Source organism: Megalops cyprinoides, chromosome 20 (assembly GCF_013368585.1).
Source record: "Megalops cyprinoides isolate fMegCyp1 chromosome 20, fMegCyp1.pri, whole genome shotgun sequence".
NCBI classification, from domain to species: Eukaryota; Metazoa; Chordata; class Actinopteri; order Elopiformes; family Megalopidae; genus Megalops; species Megalops cyprinoides.
Window position 1 is genome coordinate 17,710,157 of NC_050602.1, and position 15,185 is coordinate 17,725,341.

At 43.1% G+C, this 15,185-nt stretch overlaps 2 long non-coding RNA genes across 3 annotated transcripts; both read right to left on the bottom strand.

Moving 5' to 3' along the window:
• Positions 1-215: 215 nt before the first annotated feature.
• On the bottom strand, positions 216-4,433 carry LOC118795266. Its single transcript, XR_005005807.1, has 4 exons — positions 4,343-4,433; positions 3,243-3,280; positions 1,416-1,496; positions 216-305 (listed from the first exon to the last, which is right to left on the bottom strand). It is a non-coding gene; the product is annotated as an uncharacterized LOC118795266 (long non-coding RNA).
• Positions 4,434-4,471: 38 nt separating this feature from the next.
• Positions 4,472-10,633, bottom strand: LOC118795295. Of its 2 annotated transcripts, XR_005005808.1 has the most exons (5): positions 10,278-10,633; positions 9,789-9,870; positions 7,127-7,213; positions 4,992-5,120; positions 4,472-4,555 (listed from the first exon to the last, which is right to left on the bottom strand). It is a non-coding gene; the product is annotated as an uncharacterized LOC118795295 (long non-coding RNA). The 2 variants fall into 2 exon arrangements; XR_005005809.1 differs by lacking the exon at positions 9,789-9,870.
• Positions 10,634-15,185: the final 4,552 nt, after the last annotated feature.

The window sequence follows — 15,185 nt, forward strand, 5'->3', positions numbered from 1 at the left end:
TTTTGGTGTCCTTTTGGTGTTTTCCAACTGTAGTCTCAAAGCTGGCATTGTAAAGTCACAGTTGCAAGTTCCAGCTGAGGGCTGAGTTACGACAAGAAAGGTGCGGTAAAACGACACCTCCGCCTGTGTCTCCTGTGACTGGCCATCTCTCGCTGAAGCGAAGCTCGGGGGATCTCGGAGTTGCAGCGTAACGGTGGGGGGGGGGTGGGGGGGGGGGGGCACACAGAGCCCGTGGTTCCTGCTGAGCCAGTGCTTCCTGTCTGACTGTTGCACACAGGCGACGGCTCTATTTGGCATGTCCAAACCTGAAGGGAAAAAAAAAAGTAGAGAAGAAAGAATTGAAAGAATTGAATTTTTATAATTTTACCTTTCGTCTGTTGTTCTCTCTTTCCAGCTGGTCTCCACAGTGACCATGTGACACTTTTTTCTCTTGACATTTGGCAACAACCCCCCCGTCCCAATCCCTGCTCCCTCCCCAATGCGTCCCCCCCATATCTCCTCTCTGCAGGAGGCTCTGGCATAATGTGAATCCCGTCCAGTATGACCCCCCCCCCCCCCCCCCCCCCCCACTGCGCTGACGCCAGAGACCCCCCCCCCACACACACACACACACACACACCCACAAGCCCCTGTAGCTCAGCTTGTAACACAGTGGCGTGAGTGTTCAGAGAGCGCTCAGCTTCCTCCAGCACTTAACTCCGACAAGAGAGACTACACTCCATTTAGTACAGAATCCACTCTGGGTTCAAAAGGTGGGAAGAAACAGGAAGTTCCTCACGCACACGGGGCCAACACAACACAACGTCCCACTCATGTTGCGATGCTGAACACAGGTCATATTTGTGCTGCTTTTAAACAGATTTTGTGGACTTCTGTTACCCTGACAACCTAATATACTTATACATGCATCTTAAAAACATGCTCTTCTGAAATTCAAAATATGATCCCTTTTTGACTGCAGCTGCCTGGTAGATAACATGATATGCAACAACGAGACAGATTTGTCAAATCTAGTTGTTCCAGAATAACATGAGAAATCAACCTTAATGGGATTAAGAGCACTGTGTTGAAGACCATATATGGGAAGCGCAGATGCTGAGCTAAAGATAACAGTAAGCACCTGGCACATACATGTATATAGCACCCTGACAGACTATGATTCATCTAATGTTTCAAAAGACCACTAATTAGAGGAATCATGTACAGTGTATGCCTTAAAATCCTCACTCTGTGCACTGAGAGATAGAGAAATATGATCCTACAATATATCCCTTTAATATTTAAGAATATGAAGACAAATACAAAATCTTTAAATTGAGAAGGGTTGGAAACAAATAGTCGCACCGCAGAAATGGAGACAGTGCTTTGTGGTGTGTGTGGAGCATGGTGTGCTTCGCTGTGCAAGGGAATATTACCTGTGGTCCTTTAATAGGAAGGCACTGCGTGACATGAGCCCGTCTCTCTTGCTGGACGCCATCACGCTAACACACGTGTGTCTTGCGGTTTCAGGCAGGGGGTGGGGATACACAAAGAAGAGAGGACACATCAGATGAACATTCAGCAAGCGAGTGTTTCACAGCTATAGCAAACCCCCTCCACATGGCCCTGCTGTGGACTACACTTCCCAGAACTATTACATTATGATTCATACAAGTGCAACTGGGAGCAGTCCAAGGCCAGACTAAAGGTAATCCTTTAACTAACCTCTGACAATTCGCTTCACATCCCACCAGTGCTGTTGCAAAACACCAACGTTTTGCCAAGAGCCATCTGTGGAGGTGCTGTAGTTTGGAAGGCGTGTCAGGACTATTTGTCAGAGACTATATGCATAGGTGTGGCTGCTGTCGGCTCTGATGACCTCCCCAGAGAATTTATTCAAGCTTTTTTCGTGTGCCAGTGTTTCTACCACAATTCCTGAACACCACCTTCAATCCACACCAATGCCAAGTACTACACATGACTGAGCATAGGTCCAGGTTAGTTTTATGATGGTTGTGAAATGGTTTTCTCTCCTGACTTTAAAATGTACACTATTAAGGGGCAAAATCACATACCTGTTACCTGCACAGGAGGCATGAACTGCTATGGTTTTGCTCTATGCAGATAGTGCCATCAGCACTCTCACAGGCAACAGGGAGAGACACAAATCTAGAGGCAGGGATCAATATTTAGCTCAGCTGCACTGCTTTCAATTTAAAAACTTTTAGGCCAAAGTGTCTGTTCGATAACTTCAAATTGCACTAAAATTGCAATTGTATTCAGCCAAGTGAGAGTTCATAGCTCAGCCATTTATCTGGCAAAGAAAAGCATCAGTGATTTACTGCCCCCAACTGGCAGTAATGTGACACTGAGATGACACATTTCGTTCCTTTAACTCATTATTTCATTATTGTCATTTATCAGACCCTCTTATGCAGAGTGACTTATATAGGTTACAATTCTTACATGTTATCCAATTATACAGCTGGATATTTACTGAGGCAATTCTGGGTTACCTACCTTGCCCAAGGATGCAGCAGTGCCTTAGCAGAGAATCGAACCGGCAACCTTTCAGTTACAAGCCCTGCTCCTTACCAATACGCTACACTGCTGCCCCAGACTACGCTTATAAAACATTTTAGCAGAAAAACATCATTTAGGTATATTTTACTAAAATGAAACTTACATGCACAGACGTCTGGGGAGATATACCTATGAATGTACACAACAGTGGGAAATCCTCAGTTAAGCTTTCTACAAATATCAATTACATAAGCACTTCTGAGAAGCGTCTTAATGACAGCATTTCATAACTCGCATGCCTAATGTGGATTTTACTGGACAAATATTTTCACACTGACCATTATCCCTCTGAGAATCACTGATCCCCATCCTGCAGGGCAAAACGGGGCTTATTATCTATGAACGGCGAGGAAAGCATCAGGAAATCCTTTAAGTCATCACCACCTGAGCCTTCAGGTGACTGCAGTATACAGATCTCATCACGCACTTTCCTCTGTCCCCGCTCACAGTCACACCCACTTCCCCCGTTCCACTCATCATCACGATAGTATTTTCATGCACTGTAACTGCCCCCTCTGTGCCTTTACCACTGAGCTGGAAATTTCTGACACCTGAAACACTGACAGTCATCCTTCACTGACAGAGGTTCACATCACAGCCTTGCACTGCCAAGGTGAAAGTGAAAAGGTAGGTGCACTGAAGAGTGGGGCAGCAGAACAGGGTTCACGGATCATTCTTACCTATGAGCACTCCTGTGGTCCGAGAGCTTCTGCAGCATCTGTGGAAGAGAAGATAGACAGGATCAGAGAAATGTTGGAATATATACATCATTGAACTTTAACATAGTACATTTACGGGCATCTCCAATTTAACTTTACAATGTCTGAAAAAAATTAACAGCACTTTCAAACTAGACTTACAAAGGCTCTGTCTACCCAAAGATGAAAAAAGCACTTTCCCTGGGCATCTTACTTTAACACGACCAGATCAGGTATTTTGGAAGGGACTTATTGTTAGGATAAAGAAATGAAAACAGACGCGGCTCCCACAGCCAAACACACTAATGCATACACATGCCACTGCCCTTCATATGGGCCCCATTTTAATGCCTTGTTTTATCAGACGAACAACCACGACAGCCTCCCCAAGAGCATGTACACACACACACACACACACACACAGACACACACATATACACAATTATATATCCCCGGCAGCGAGACAGCTGAAATGTACTGCTTAAATGTTAATTGTGAAATCATCTTCCATACAGTTTACTCTATTGCTGCCACTATGCGATGGCCACCAGGTGAATCTATGGTTGCCTGGGTGACAACCTGCATGAATGTAATAACTAGGAACGGGGACTGTGTTTACAGCAGGTGACCTCCAATCAGAGAGCAGCAAAAGGGCACTCTTACCTAAGAGGGAGCGACCAATCCATTACCAGCCTCCCTCATCACAGCCACCAAAGCACACACAGCCAGTCAATCAAAGCTAATGTGTCTAAATCCAGAGAACAGCACTGAAAGCATCTAAAGGCAATCCCAGACACAAGTGTCATCTCTCTCTCTCTCTCCCTCTCTCTCTCTCACACACACACACGTTTCATTATTAAAGGGTGGCATTCCTAAGAGACTGGAGTCTGAAATCTGGTAAAAGGAGGCTGGTTTGAGGAAGATTTTGGGAGAGAAGACTACTCAGAATTTAAATATGTGAAGGCTAAGCTTGGCAAGGCAGCATTGCATGCTGGATACCAGACAAGAGAGGTTGGGGGTCAGGGGTGATGCAAAATGTAAGAGTAAAAATGGAGGAACAGAAAAATATGTATGGTACAAACAGGCATGGCTGAAGAGAGCTGGGCAGGGGTGTGTACACTCAGGCCTCCTCTGTCCCCTAATCGTCTTCACAGCAGCAGCCCTTGCCCTTGTCCTCCGGGTCCTATAAGAGGTCTGAGCCGTTGCTGGGGGATGGCTCGCAGAATTCCGCCAGTGTGGCAGGCACCTTCTTCCTGTCCCGCTCCGCCTCTCCTCTGCTGGACATCACCTACTTCCTGTGGCAAAAGAGGGGGCGGGGTCAATGCTCTGGAGTCAGCCGATAGGGCCCTCAGCCGGAGGCTCCGCACACTGTTGGCTACACTTGGCACAGGCCCTGAAATCAAAGTGGAACTATAGGAATATTTATCTACTAATATGAAAAGGTCTTCTCCTGTGCTCTCCTCTCTGGATCCCAGGCATGGTAAAGTTCTTACGCCAGAACTCAAGGCCTAGTGTAGCTTGGGTTCCTACCATCTTTCTGTTCACATACAGTCAGCTTCAAATTCCTCATTAATGTTTTACAACAGGATTTTTTTGTATCAACTAATAAGAACATAACTTGAATTAAATGTATCTGATTTGATTTTGCTAAAAAAGAGAACACTATTCCAGTATAGGAGAGAAAGGTGCAGCTATATCGGTGTTGCCATAGTGCCGGAGGTTTTGAGTCACCTCATCATATCAGCGTACTCTGTCCTTCCGCTGTTGTCTCCCCAACTTTGACACACGACAGACCTCCATGTTGGCCTGTGAGGAGGCGTGGGCTTATTCAGCAGGGAGATCACACTCAGCGGGATGGTCCTGGAGGACAGTGCAGAACGGGCCAGTGAACACATGGGAAACGGGTCAGAACATTGCAGACATTCCACCTCCAAACTGAACCGAAAGGACACACCTGCAGATAAAAACCGCGGAGGAAAGACAATGCAAAAATGGCAGAGAGAGATGACTTAATGGAACAGCACATTTTTAACCAATGAAATGCTGAATTACTGTAACATATGGCAAGATTTTAAACATTTCCCAAAAAAAAAATCTATGACAACTTCTGGTTCACTTTCTGTGTGCATGTGAAAATATCTCCTGTACGTATTTAGGGTTAGGGTTAGGGTTACACAGTACCAGAGCAATAGGGGCACTGCAAAAACTGTCCATAATAACATGATTATGTATGACATATAAAAGAGTTGTGGGTGTTGTATTCCAAAGCCATAATTTCATCACATTTTTGAATATCATAATTGGATGTAATAATGTGCTGGAGTGTTCAGACGTTTGCTTTGTTTTGAAAAAGGACACACAGAAATAACTGCATATTTTCAAACCAATAACTGATTTTAGCAATTATCAAAAACAGGTGAATGAAAAAATTGAACACCGAAAAAAGCCCCACTCTTATGTAGAACTACAAAACAGGAATGAAACAGGTTATCTGATTTGCAAAGCTGTGTATTTAAAACCAGACAATCAGATGGTTACAGATGTCAGAGTGTTTCTACAGTTTTTAACAGTACCATACCATTTCATGACCTGTTGGCCTGGGTTGAAATCAAGGACTAATGCCCCCAGCAAACACTTCATCCATCATATTTAAATAATTGTATGGAAAACCACTTTTAGACTTGTGGGGATGTGTTTTTGCCACCATTGCTGTGTGAGTGATATGTACTAATGACATAAAGAGGACACGTTTGGGACACATCGTCTCCTTCTCCCTCTCTCTCCCACATGTACACACACGCACATGAACACATCCTTTGAGTCTCTCTCACTCTGTCTTGCAGTCTCCCCCCTCTCGCTTTCTAAATATTGCAGTTGCCCAGCCAACAGTGCAGAACTACTCAGCATCTATGGCTGCCATGGGAACATAGGAGCGGGAAAAGCATACTGGAAAAGGAAGGAGGGGACCTTGAGAGAAAGAAACAGGAAATGCGGAGACTCCAAAAGGGAGGACAGACGTCACACTATCAACCAGCGTAAGAATTATTACGATGGGCTTCCTACTGGCATCTGAAGTAGACCAAGCACATTAATGAGCATAAAAAAAAGATTATCTGTTATCTGTTCCGTGGTTCAAAACATAGATGTCATACGTATTACAGCACACTACTCCTAAAACTCTTAAAGTTGCATAGTTGCATGGGTACAGGTGCATTGTTGTACAGTTCAACACTGCTACATAGGTAACCCTGTCCTTTCCTGTCAAAGTTCTAGGAAATACAGCAGAATGAGCATAAGGTATGGTGCTGACATTCTTCCTGTAGACACAACAAGTATCTTCGTACAAGCTCTGTTGGCAAAACGTTTCCTCTTCCAAAAAAAAGCTTGCGTGGCTCCTCAATAAAGCCACGTCATGCAACTCTTTATGGGTCAGGAAGACTCTTAAATACCTGTCCACATAGGAGTACTTTCAAATCTTGATAAGTAGCTTGTTTTATTAGGTGTAAAAATGGGAGCAAATATGCATCACTCTCATAATTTGAACACTTAGTACCCATTTCCTATTCTGGGAGGCTGGATAAATATGTGGCCTGGGATGAATATATCTCTCTATTAAATGGTTAGAATGTATATTGTCCAGCAGCCGACACTGTGCTAGATCAATAGGAAAAGTAGCACAACTTCCTAACTGCCTCTGATCCTTAGTGTGCGTCTCTATGTGTGTGTGTCCATGTCCATGCAACCATTTGTGTGCCTGTGTGTTGATGTACTAATGGGCATCTGAAAGCTTTTCTCCATTCTGAGGGGTTTTGTGTGTGTGTGTGTGTGTGGTGTGGGGGGCTGGGGGGGGAAGAAAAGTTTCTTACCTCATAAAGGTCGGGGTGCCACCTTCTGGCGACGACCCTGAAGGCAGGTGGTGAGTAGGAGTAATCGATGGGGAATTTCACAAGAGCCTGAAATCAAGAAAAACAACAATCGATACAGGAGACGCCACCGAGTTTAGTCACTGCCTTCAGTCCTCGTTACTGCGCTGGGCAGTGATGAGAAAGTCAGGCTTCATGACCCACAAAACAGATGGAGCCAGCATGTGCTCGGAATGACTCACTGACTTGAACTAATCAAAGCGCTCCGATATGGACAGAGGAACCTTCTGATTGGCCCACACTGTTAGAGTCTAGATTTCTCTGAGGGCTCATAAAAGTGGATGTGCTGCATATGCCTGTGGTCATAAGGACTAATTGGTTAGAGCTGTTTATATTTTTAGAAGTTGTATGAGGAACAACTGAACAGCCTTTCCTGTAAATTATAGCTCTTTGATGCCATCAACCTTTGCGATATTACACAAAAACAGTTCAGCCAACCAATACTGTGACACAAATTTGCCTGTCATTTAATATTCACTTTATGTACATAGTTCATAAACCTTTTTAAATTGGAAATACTCATGTTCTGAGGTACTGAGGCATCTGAAAATGTAATTTGTGGAATTTCTACAGCTATCCCTGAGACACAAACACAGCACACCCACACTGACTCTATCACACACAGACACACCCTTTGTTGTCAGGTAAACCAACTGTTACTGGCACCATTTCCAAAGTGCTCCAATGCCAGGTGCAGGGCAAACTAAGCCAGATACCTGATCTTCCTGTGTCAGAGCACATGCGGTGATGTCATAAAAGACAGAGAGTGGGGGTGTGAGACAGACACATACAGTGATGTCACAAAAGACAGTGTGGAGAAGGACAAGGCAGTCTCACACTGTGATGTCACAATGGGAGGTGGACACTCTCACATAATGATGTCACACTGGGCAGTAATCTGCTGATGCCCTCAACTGTGTACCAGCACAATAATTATCACAACTCAACATGTGACATATGACTCACTCAGTGGAATATTTACTGAAGTGCAGTGGAGTTCAGCTCAAGTACCTTTCTCAAGGGCACACTGCAGAAAGCCACTCAGGATTCAGATCTGAAACCTTCTGGCCATATAGAAATATTGGCTGCACAGTGTCAATCTCTATGTTCTAAAAATGTGTTTGAATATTCATTTAGCCCCTGCTTGGGGTTACTACTTGGACACCAGCAGCTGGGCTCAGTGAAATGACCTACTGTGTAGTGGCACTAGTTTCCATCTGTGAATGTCATTCCTAAGCAAACTGTTTCCAGTGCAGCTGGGGGAATTCATATGCACTCCTTCATCTGTTCATGCAGTAGGGCTGCACACAAAAGCCTTCAGATTGTACCAGTTAACTGCCAAATGCATTCCACTTAACATACATTATAAATCCTCAATGTAGTATTAATATGGCAGTAATAATTCAAAGACCATGTAGGCAATAGTACAGACAGTTTGCATTCTGGCTCTGCATCAGTGTGCCCTCATTTGTAATCCTTTGGTAACAGGCGCATTTCACTCTCGGACAGGGTGCATGGAGGCAGCCTCTGTTGCTGTCTGACAGGAGGCATACCGCAAACGCAAGGAGGGAACCCTCTACAAGTGTAACAGCATTACTCTCCCCAGATGTAGCTTCCATAATCCCTTACACATATGTGTGCAAGCATGCACACACACACACACACACACACACACGCTCACAAACACACACACACATACACATACAAAAACACATGCATGCACCCACACACAAACACACAGGCATGTGCACAAATGGGCACACTTTAGCATACAAACACACACGCACATAAACCGGAGAGACATTCATACACAGAAAAATATAAATTATGAAGCTGATGCCTAAGAAATAAATTTCAAGCATTAAAGCAAAGTCTTCAGATCAAAATGTCTCTGAATGCATTTTTCCCTCATTACCTTAATCAGGTGTGTCCAAACTTTTGACAGGTACTGTACATGCTTGATTTTTTTTTTTTTTTTTTGAGCAAGTGATGAACCTCGCACCGTAACTGGTGGGGTGCAAATCCAGGCCTAATTAAATTAAACCATAGAATTTAACTGCTACACTGTCAGAGGTTCCCACTGGTGGAACGGTCCACAATGACAGCAGAACATAACCTCCATTCAGTATGCCAGCAGGGACAGGCCCACATTAAAATACCTCCGAAATTAGTGTGTTCGCTGTCGCCTTGGGCTGCGAGCCAAAAGTTCTCTGCAGCGAGCGTGGATGGCTGTGCGGTGGCAGCTGAGGAGGAGGGGGAGCAGGGGGGGGAAGTAAACCAGGCCAGCGTGGCTTAGCCCCGCAGGAAATCAGGCCCTTCTCCTGTCATCTTACTTCCTTCCCCCACTCTTAGTGTGGATGAGGGATTTCAGCTGAAACAGGGTGGAGGACAGGTGAGACTACCTTCCCCGCCCCCTGTTACAGGGGTGCAGGAGAGCAGACCCTAACTCAAGATCAAAGCTGTTGCTTCATTATAATTGTCATGAGAAATCAAAAAAATTCCATGGCAGATTACACTGCATTTGTTTGCATAATAGGTATGTAATAATGTCTAAACCTAAATGTGTGACTGCAGGCTTTGGAGCTTCGGCTGTGATGTCACTCACAGGGCCTCGAGGTGTGACGTCACTCACAGGGCCTTGAGGTGTGCTGTCACTCACAGAGCCATGCATCACGAAAGGGCTGTCTCTGAAAAATAATGCAGCTTAGCAGAGCTTGCACAGTACTCAACTGCAAATTTTATACATCTCTATATTATTCAGTCTGTCCTACTGCCAATGAATTTCCAAGTCTAGGACGCTACCTACCAACAAGCTAGAGGAGAACTCCAAAGAGGTGGACCGTTTCCATGATCTCAGTCATTTTACCTTAGGTGTTAGCTAACAAGGCTTGTTGGAACATACCGTATAGGCAAACCATTCAGACTGGTTAGCTAACGCCGGCGCTACCTGCCCAAACATGAATCGAGAGTGCTTAGGAAAAATGCCACCTGTTCGTTTCTGTATTGCTACTTTGCTAAATGACCGGTATGCAAATGAGACACAACAAGCAACCGTTAACTTAGGTAAAGTTATACAATCGCTATCAATACTCACCTTGAAATACTCCCGTTTGTAATGTGTATTTGGGGGTCCGAAAATACCAATTTCCCAGTTATACATGTCCGCCTCGTCTATTAAAGCTATTCAGAACCCTTCAAGGGGCTCTTGATTTCAAGTAGCGACACTTTTTTTGAGAACTCGCTACTTGGTCATGTTGAGTCATATTCCCCGCGAGCTAGCTGCGCTCTGCTCATTTTCCTGCTTAGGCGTAGTTACCCAACCGGAAAAGTATTTTACAACAACAAATAATAATTTAGGCCTTTCCACTGCGACCGGACAAGCACCACCTGGCTACCTGTTAGCAAAACTGTGACATTCATTGGTTTGTTGTTAATAGCCACCAAGATAGTGAGCTAAACATGTCTCCAATAAATCCATGCAAGATAAAGTGCTTGTCCGTGATTCGGATTTCTGGACAGCTTGCTATTTCTATACTATAAAATAATTTTAAAAAAATATCTGATACGACAGTGAACAATGGTCGATCCGTGTAAAGACTTGTAAACAGCCGGCAAACCTATGCACTTTTGCAGCTACTGTACCAACTTGGGTAGCTAAATGTGTCGCTCCTCACGGCACGCAAAGACGGTCTTTAAAGATTGCATGGCTTTCTGGGAATTGAAGTTCGCCGTAAAAGCCCATCTGAAAAAAAGCACCATCCAACCACTGAGCGATAGTCGAGCGATCGCGATTTGGTCGTATTCTCACACTGTCTGCCGTAATCTAGCTCATTAAAACGAATGGAGGAGTTTTCTTTGTGTCAGCGGAGGTCCTGGCAGCTAGAAGTCAGAGCTACAGGTGTTAATTGCGTTGTGTGACGTCCAACTGGACGTGTCCTAATTCAGGGTCTTTGCGCAAACGTAGCTTTTGTCCAAATAACGCTAGTGTCTAGTTCCTACCATCAATGGTGATAAAAAATTGACGATAAGAACCATCAGTAGTAACGGTCATCAATGTCATGTCTTACAATGTTATCCATTAGGAGCTAAGTAGCCTACACATTTTCCTGTTGGACAAAATGAACTCATAGACAGTATTTATATAAAAAACTGATATTTAAATCAAATGGCTGACAAATTAGAGGAACACCAGTGTTGTTTAGTTAATTAATCTTCCATTTAAGGCAGTGGATTTCTGACTGTATTGTGTTGCATTGAGTCATACTTTCGAAGTGGCCCTTGAGTTGTTATTCAGACTTAAAATATCCAGTAAACATCTCAGTTCACAATGGTGTTGACTGCCGTTGCTTAAAAAGGTTTTTGGAAGTGTGAACTCACTGTAAACCTTGATGACCTTCAGTGACCTAGTCACCTGCAATACATTTTTTTTTTTTGCCCATCACTGTTGAATAAGCGTCATAAGAATGCTTGAACAAAATGTCTTTTTTAAATACACACTTTTCCTCATCACACAGTACACAGTATTATACAGTACATTTACATTCACATTTTGTCATTTAGCAGACACTCTTACCCCACAGAAACATCCAACTGTGCAACTACAAAGTGCATTTAATGAGACAGTACGAAATGTACAAAAACAAGGATACATACAGGAGTCAACATGTCAAGTGAAATGCAATATCTTCATTATTATTATTATTTTCTAGTAGTACAGTAGACACTAAATAGTGAGAGATATTTTTAGGTTGTTGATACTATATTAGAACTTTTAGAAGATATTTTTAGAAGAACAATTAAAAGTAAAACAGTTACATTTGCAGATGATGCTAAACTCAGAGGTGAAGCTCACAGCTTGGAAGGTACAAAAATAATTCAAAAAGGGTTAAATTATACCCAGGACTGGGCAGACACCTGGCAGGTTAAGTTTAAAATAACCAGATGTAAAGTTCTGCATGTGGGCAGTGACAATGTGGGACAGGATTGTTTTATATGATGTATAAAATTACAGTGTGTGTAACTAGAGGATTTGGGTATAACAGGTACCTCAGATCGGTCTCGGTCTGCACAATGTGCTGAAGTCATGAAAAAGGCTTGTAGGATTCTGGGACATGAGGAAAGACTCAGGACATGAATCTCAACAAAAACACTCAGGGAAGATTTGATTTCATGCTGACCTCTGTCAACAGAATAAGAGGACATAGGTGAAGATTAGTCAAAGATAAATTTCACACTGACATTAGGATGCATTTTTCCCTCAGGGTAATAAATGTGCAGAACAGCATACCAGGATATGTATGGGTAGCAGAGACACTCGTTCAAGGGAGTGTTCAAGATCAGGCTTGACAGTGAATCACTGTATACTATAGGCACAATGACAAGCCTAGTTGTGCTGAAAGGCATGTTCTCATCATTAAACTTTTGCTCTTTGAACCACGTTATTCATGCATATTGATAAACACATTAAGCAGCCTTTCACAGTGGGTGAGTGTTTCCTTGTGAGTTTTAATAACTTTTGCTTCATACCAGTCACCACACAATCACAGCTAAAGGTGTTAGCTAATGTGCCATTTTCCTTTTTCTTTTTCTCCAGTACCCATCTTAACACATGTTGGGCAAAAGTGTTCAGACCTCTTGGTATTATTGATGGATTTTATTGGCTGCGGACATCAAAGCGCTAAAATCAGAGCCCGGTCAGACTGGATCTGTGTGTTGCGTCAAGCATTGTTTGATGTTCTTCTGGGTACACGGTTTAGATGATTAAATTCCTCAATGGCTATCAACAGGAAACTGCTCACACCAGGTAGTACATTTATCCGACCAGCAGGAGGCAGTAAGACACATGGACATGGCTGAGAATACAATGCCTGCTTTCACTCAAAAGCTTTAGCTATGTCATAGACATCACAATCATCTCAAACCATGTTGTGTTTGATTTTTATTTGGCATCTTCAGGTTAGCTTGACCAGAAAGTCTATTATTGCTGTTTTAAAAAAAAAAATGAACCAAGAGGAGTCATTCACGGTAGATGTGGGAGTTATTTGTTCATCTGTACATTCTTTGTTTAGAAATTATTTGTCCTTGCTGGTGCTGTTACAGTGTGTATGTCCCCCCCCCCCCCCCCCCCCCAATCATCGTGCACCACAACACACACCCACACACTCGCCTCTGTCGCGCTCTACAGCGTAAAACCACCCTCACAGAACTCGCATGAGGCAGCGTAGTCCACTCTGTGTCAATCACGGAAAAACACTCACCCACTCACAGAGACCTTGCAGGGTTGAATCCACGTGCTGCTGGAGGGCTGAGCACATGTGTACACAGCATGACACTGGGACGCTGAGGACAGGAAGTCCCCTCCAAGACAGATTTCCTGTTTATCCTGAAATTTGGGGATTGGCTTTTATGGCTGGGCAGAGTACTGTACCTCTTACTTAATGGTTCCTTTTTTGGTAACACTTACAGACATATAATTACATTTCTACTGTAAAATAACTTAAAAATGTATCTAAAAAATGCAGTACTTGATACAAATATCATTTGACAGGTGCTAGAAACGACGACGAAATGAGTGAAATCCTGGATTTAGATTGGGAGACACACAGATCAGACTGAGAATGTGAGTGGCTGCTGTGTTTTTTCCTGATGAGCTATCATTGCAAAGCGGTCAGGCTGAAAACTACACAAGGCCACTACCACAGGCACACGCTTAGGCTGTTTGTACACTATGGCCACAACAGGGAAAACGGGTTTTCAAAATTATGATTACTCTTTATAAGCTGTACACTAATACTACTCCCTCTGGCATCCTGACCTCTTGTTGTTAGATAATAACAAAACCGTCGGGGCCCCCCTTTCAAGATGCACACAGTAAGACAGACACATTCACAGCAACCACATATTGTTCAGAGAAGACTCTTGGTTTGCACATAAAAAATACATAGTCTTGTATCATATATAGAATTTTAATTCACTTTAACACAAAAGCTGACAGCAGCTTAGTAATAGCATTTTGTGAAGGAATTTTCTCTTTAAAGGAATGTTGATAAATGTACCTTTACTTCATTAACTCATTTCTCTTCAATCTTTGTAATGATACTAAAAGGCATAGAATGTACTCTACAGTCTTTTAAGCCAAACCACCTAATTTACTGCAATTTACTGGAACAAAACTGAGAATGAGGCATTTCTGGTAGGTTTAGCTTCAATTGCACTCAATGGTGCATATCCATTTTTAATTTTAAAGACTTGGGACACCCTTCCACACATACACAGTCAAACTCCTGCCTCCCAGCCCAATTTAAAATAATATTTTCAGTGTAAAACATTAATTAAGTTGAAAAAACAACATTCCAGGACACACAACTTCTGATTTAAAAGTCATACAAAAGCACTCAAACATTCACTTCATAAAAATACTTTTATAAAGAGCCAAAAGTGACAACTAAGGAATGACAGGACAGATAGATCCTGTTTGTGTGTCTTTGAATAGGGAAGAGGGTTTGAGTCTTTACAGTCCTACTCTGATTAGATCTTCCTGAATAAATATCTAGTCTTAATTTAATTGCCTCATTTTCTTAGAGCCTGTATAACATTTAATGCCAGTATCAGCGTGAATAACCCCACTTATTCATCATAGACAACTGACGAGTTACAGCCAGAGTGGACGAGGCAGTCAGCACACATGGAGTGACTGCACACCCATTTAATGGCCACTGTGAGGCCAATCATAGGAACCTTACCCAGTTGGAGTTTAGGGTGCACAACATTGTTGTAGGGGCTGCGCTAGAGGCACTGAATGCTCGACTCAAATTTCCTTCGTGTCTCAGCTGCACAAAAGCGAGTGTATTTTAAGCAGCTAAGCTTAAAACGTGCCTGTAACGGGGAGCAAAGGTTTTGTGATGAAGCAAAACCCTCTGCCCAAAACAGGTAACTTAATATATGGAGGTGTCCTTTGAGACCAGAATGACACAGCTCCTACTGATTCACTACAGTAGTTGAG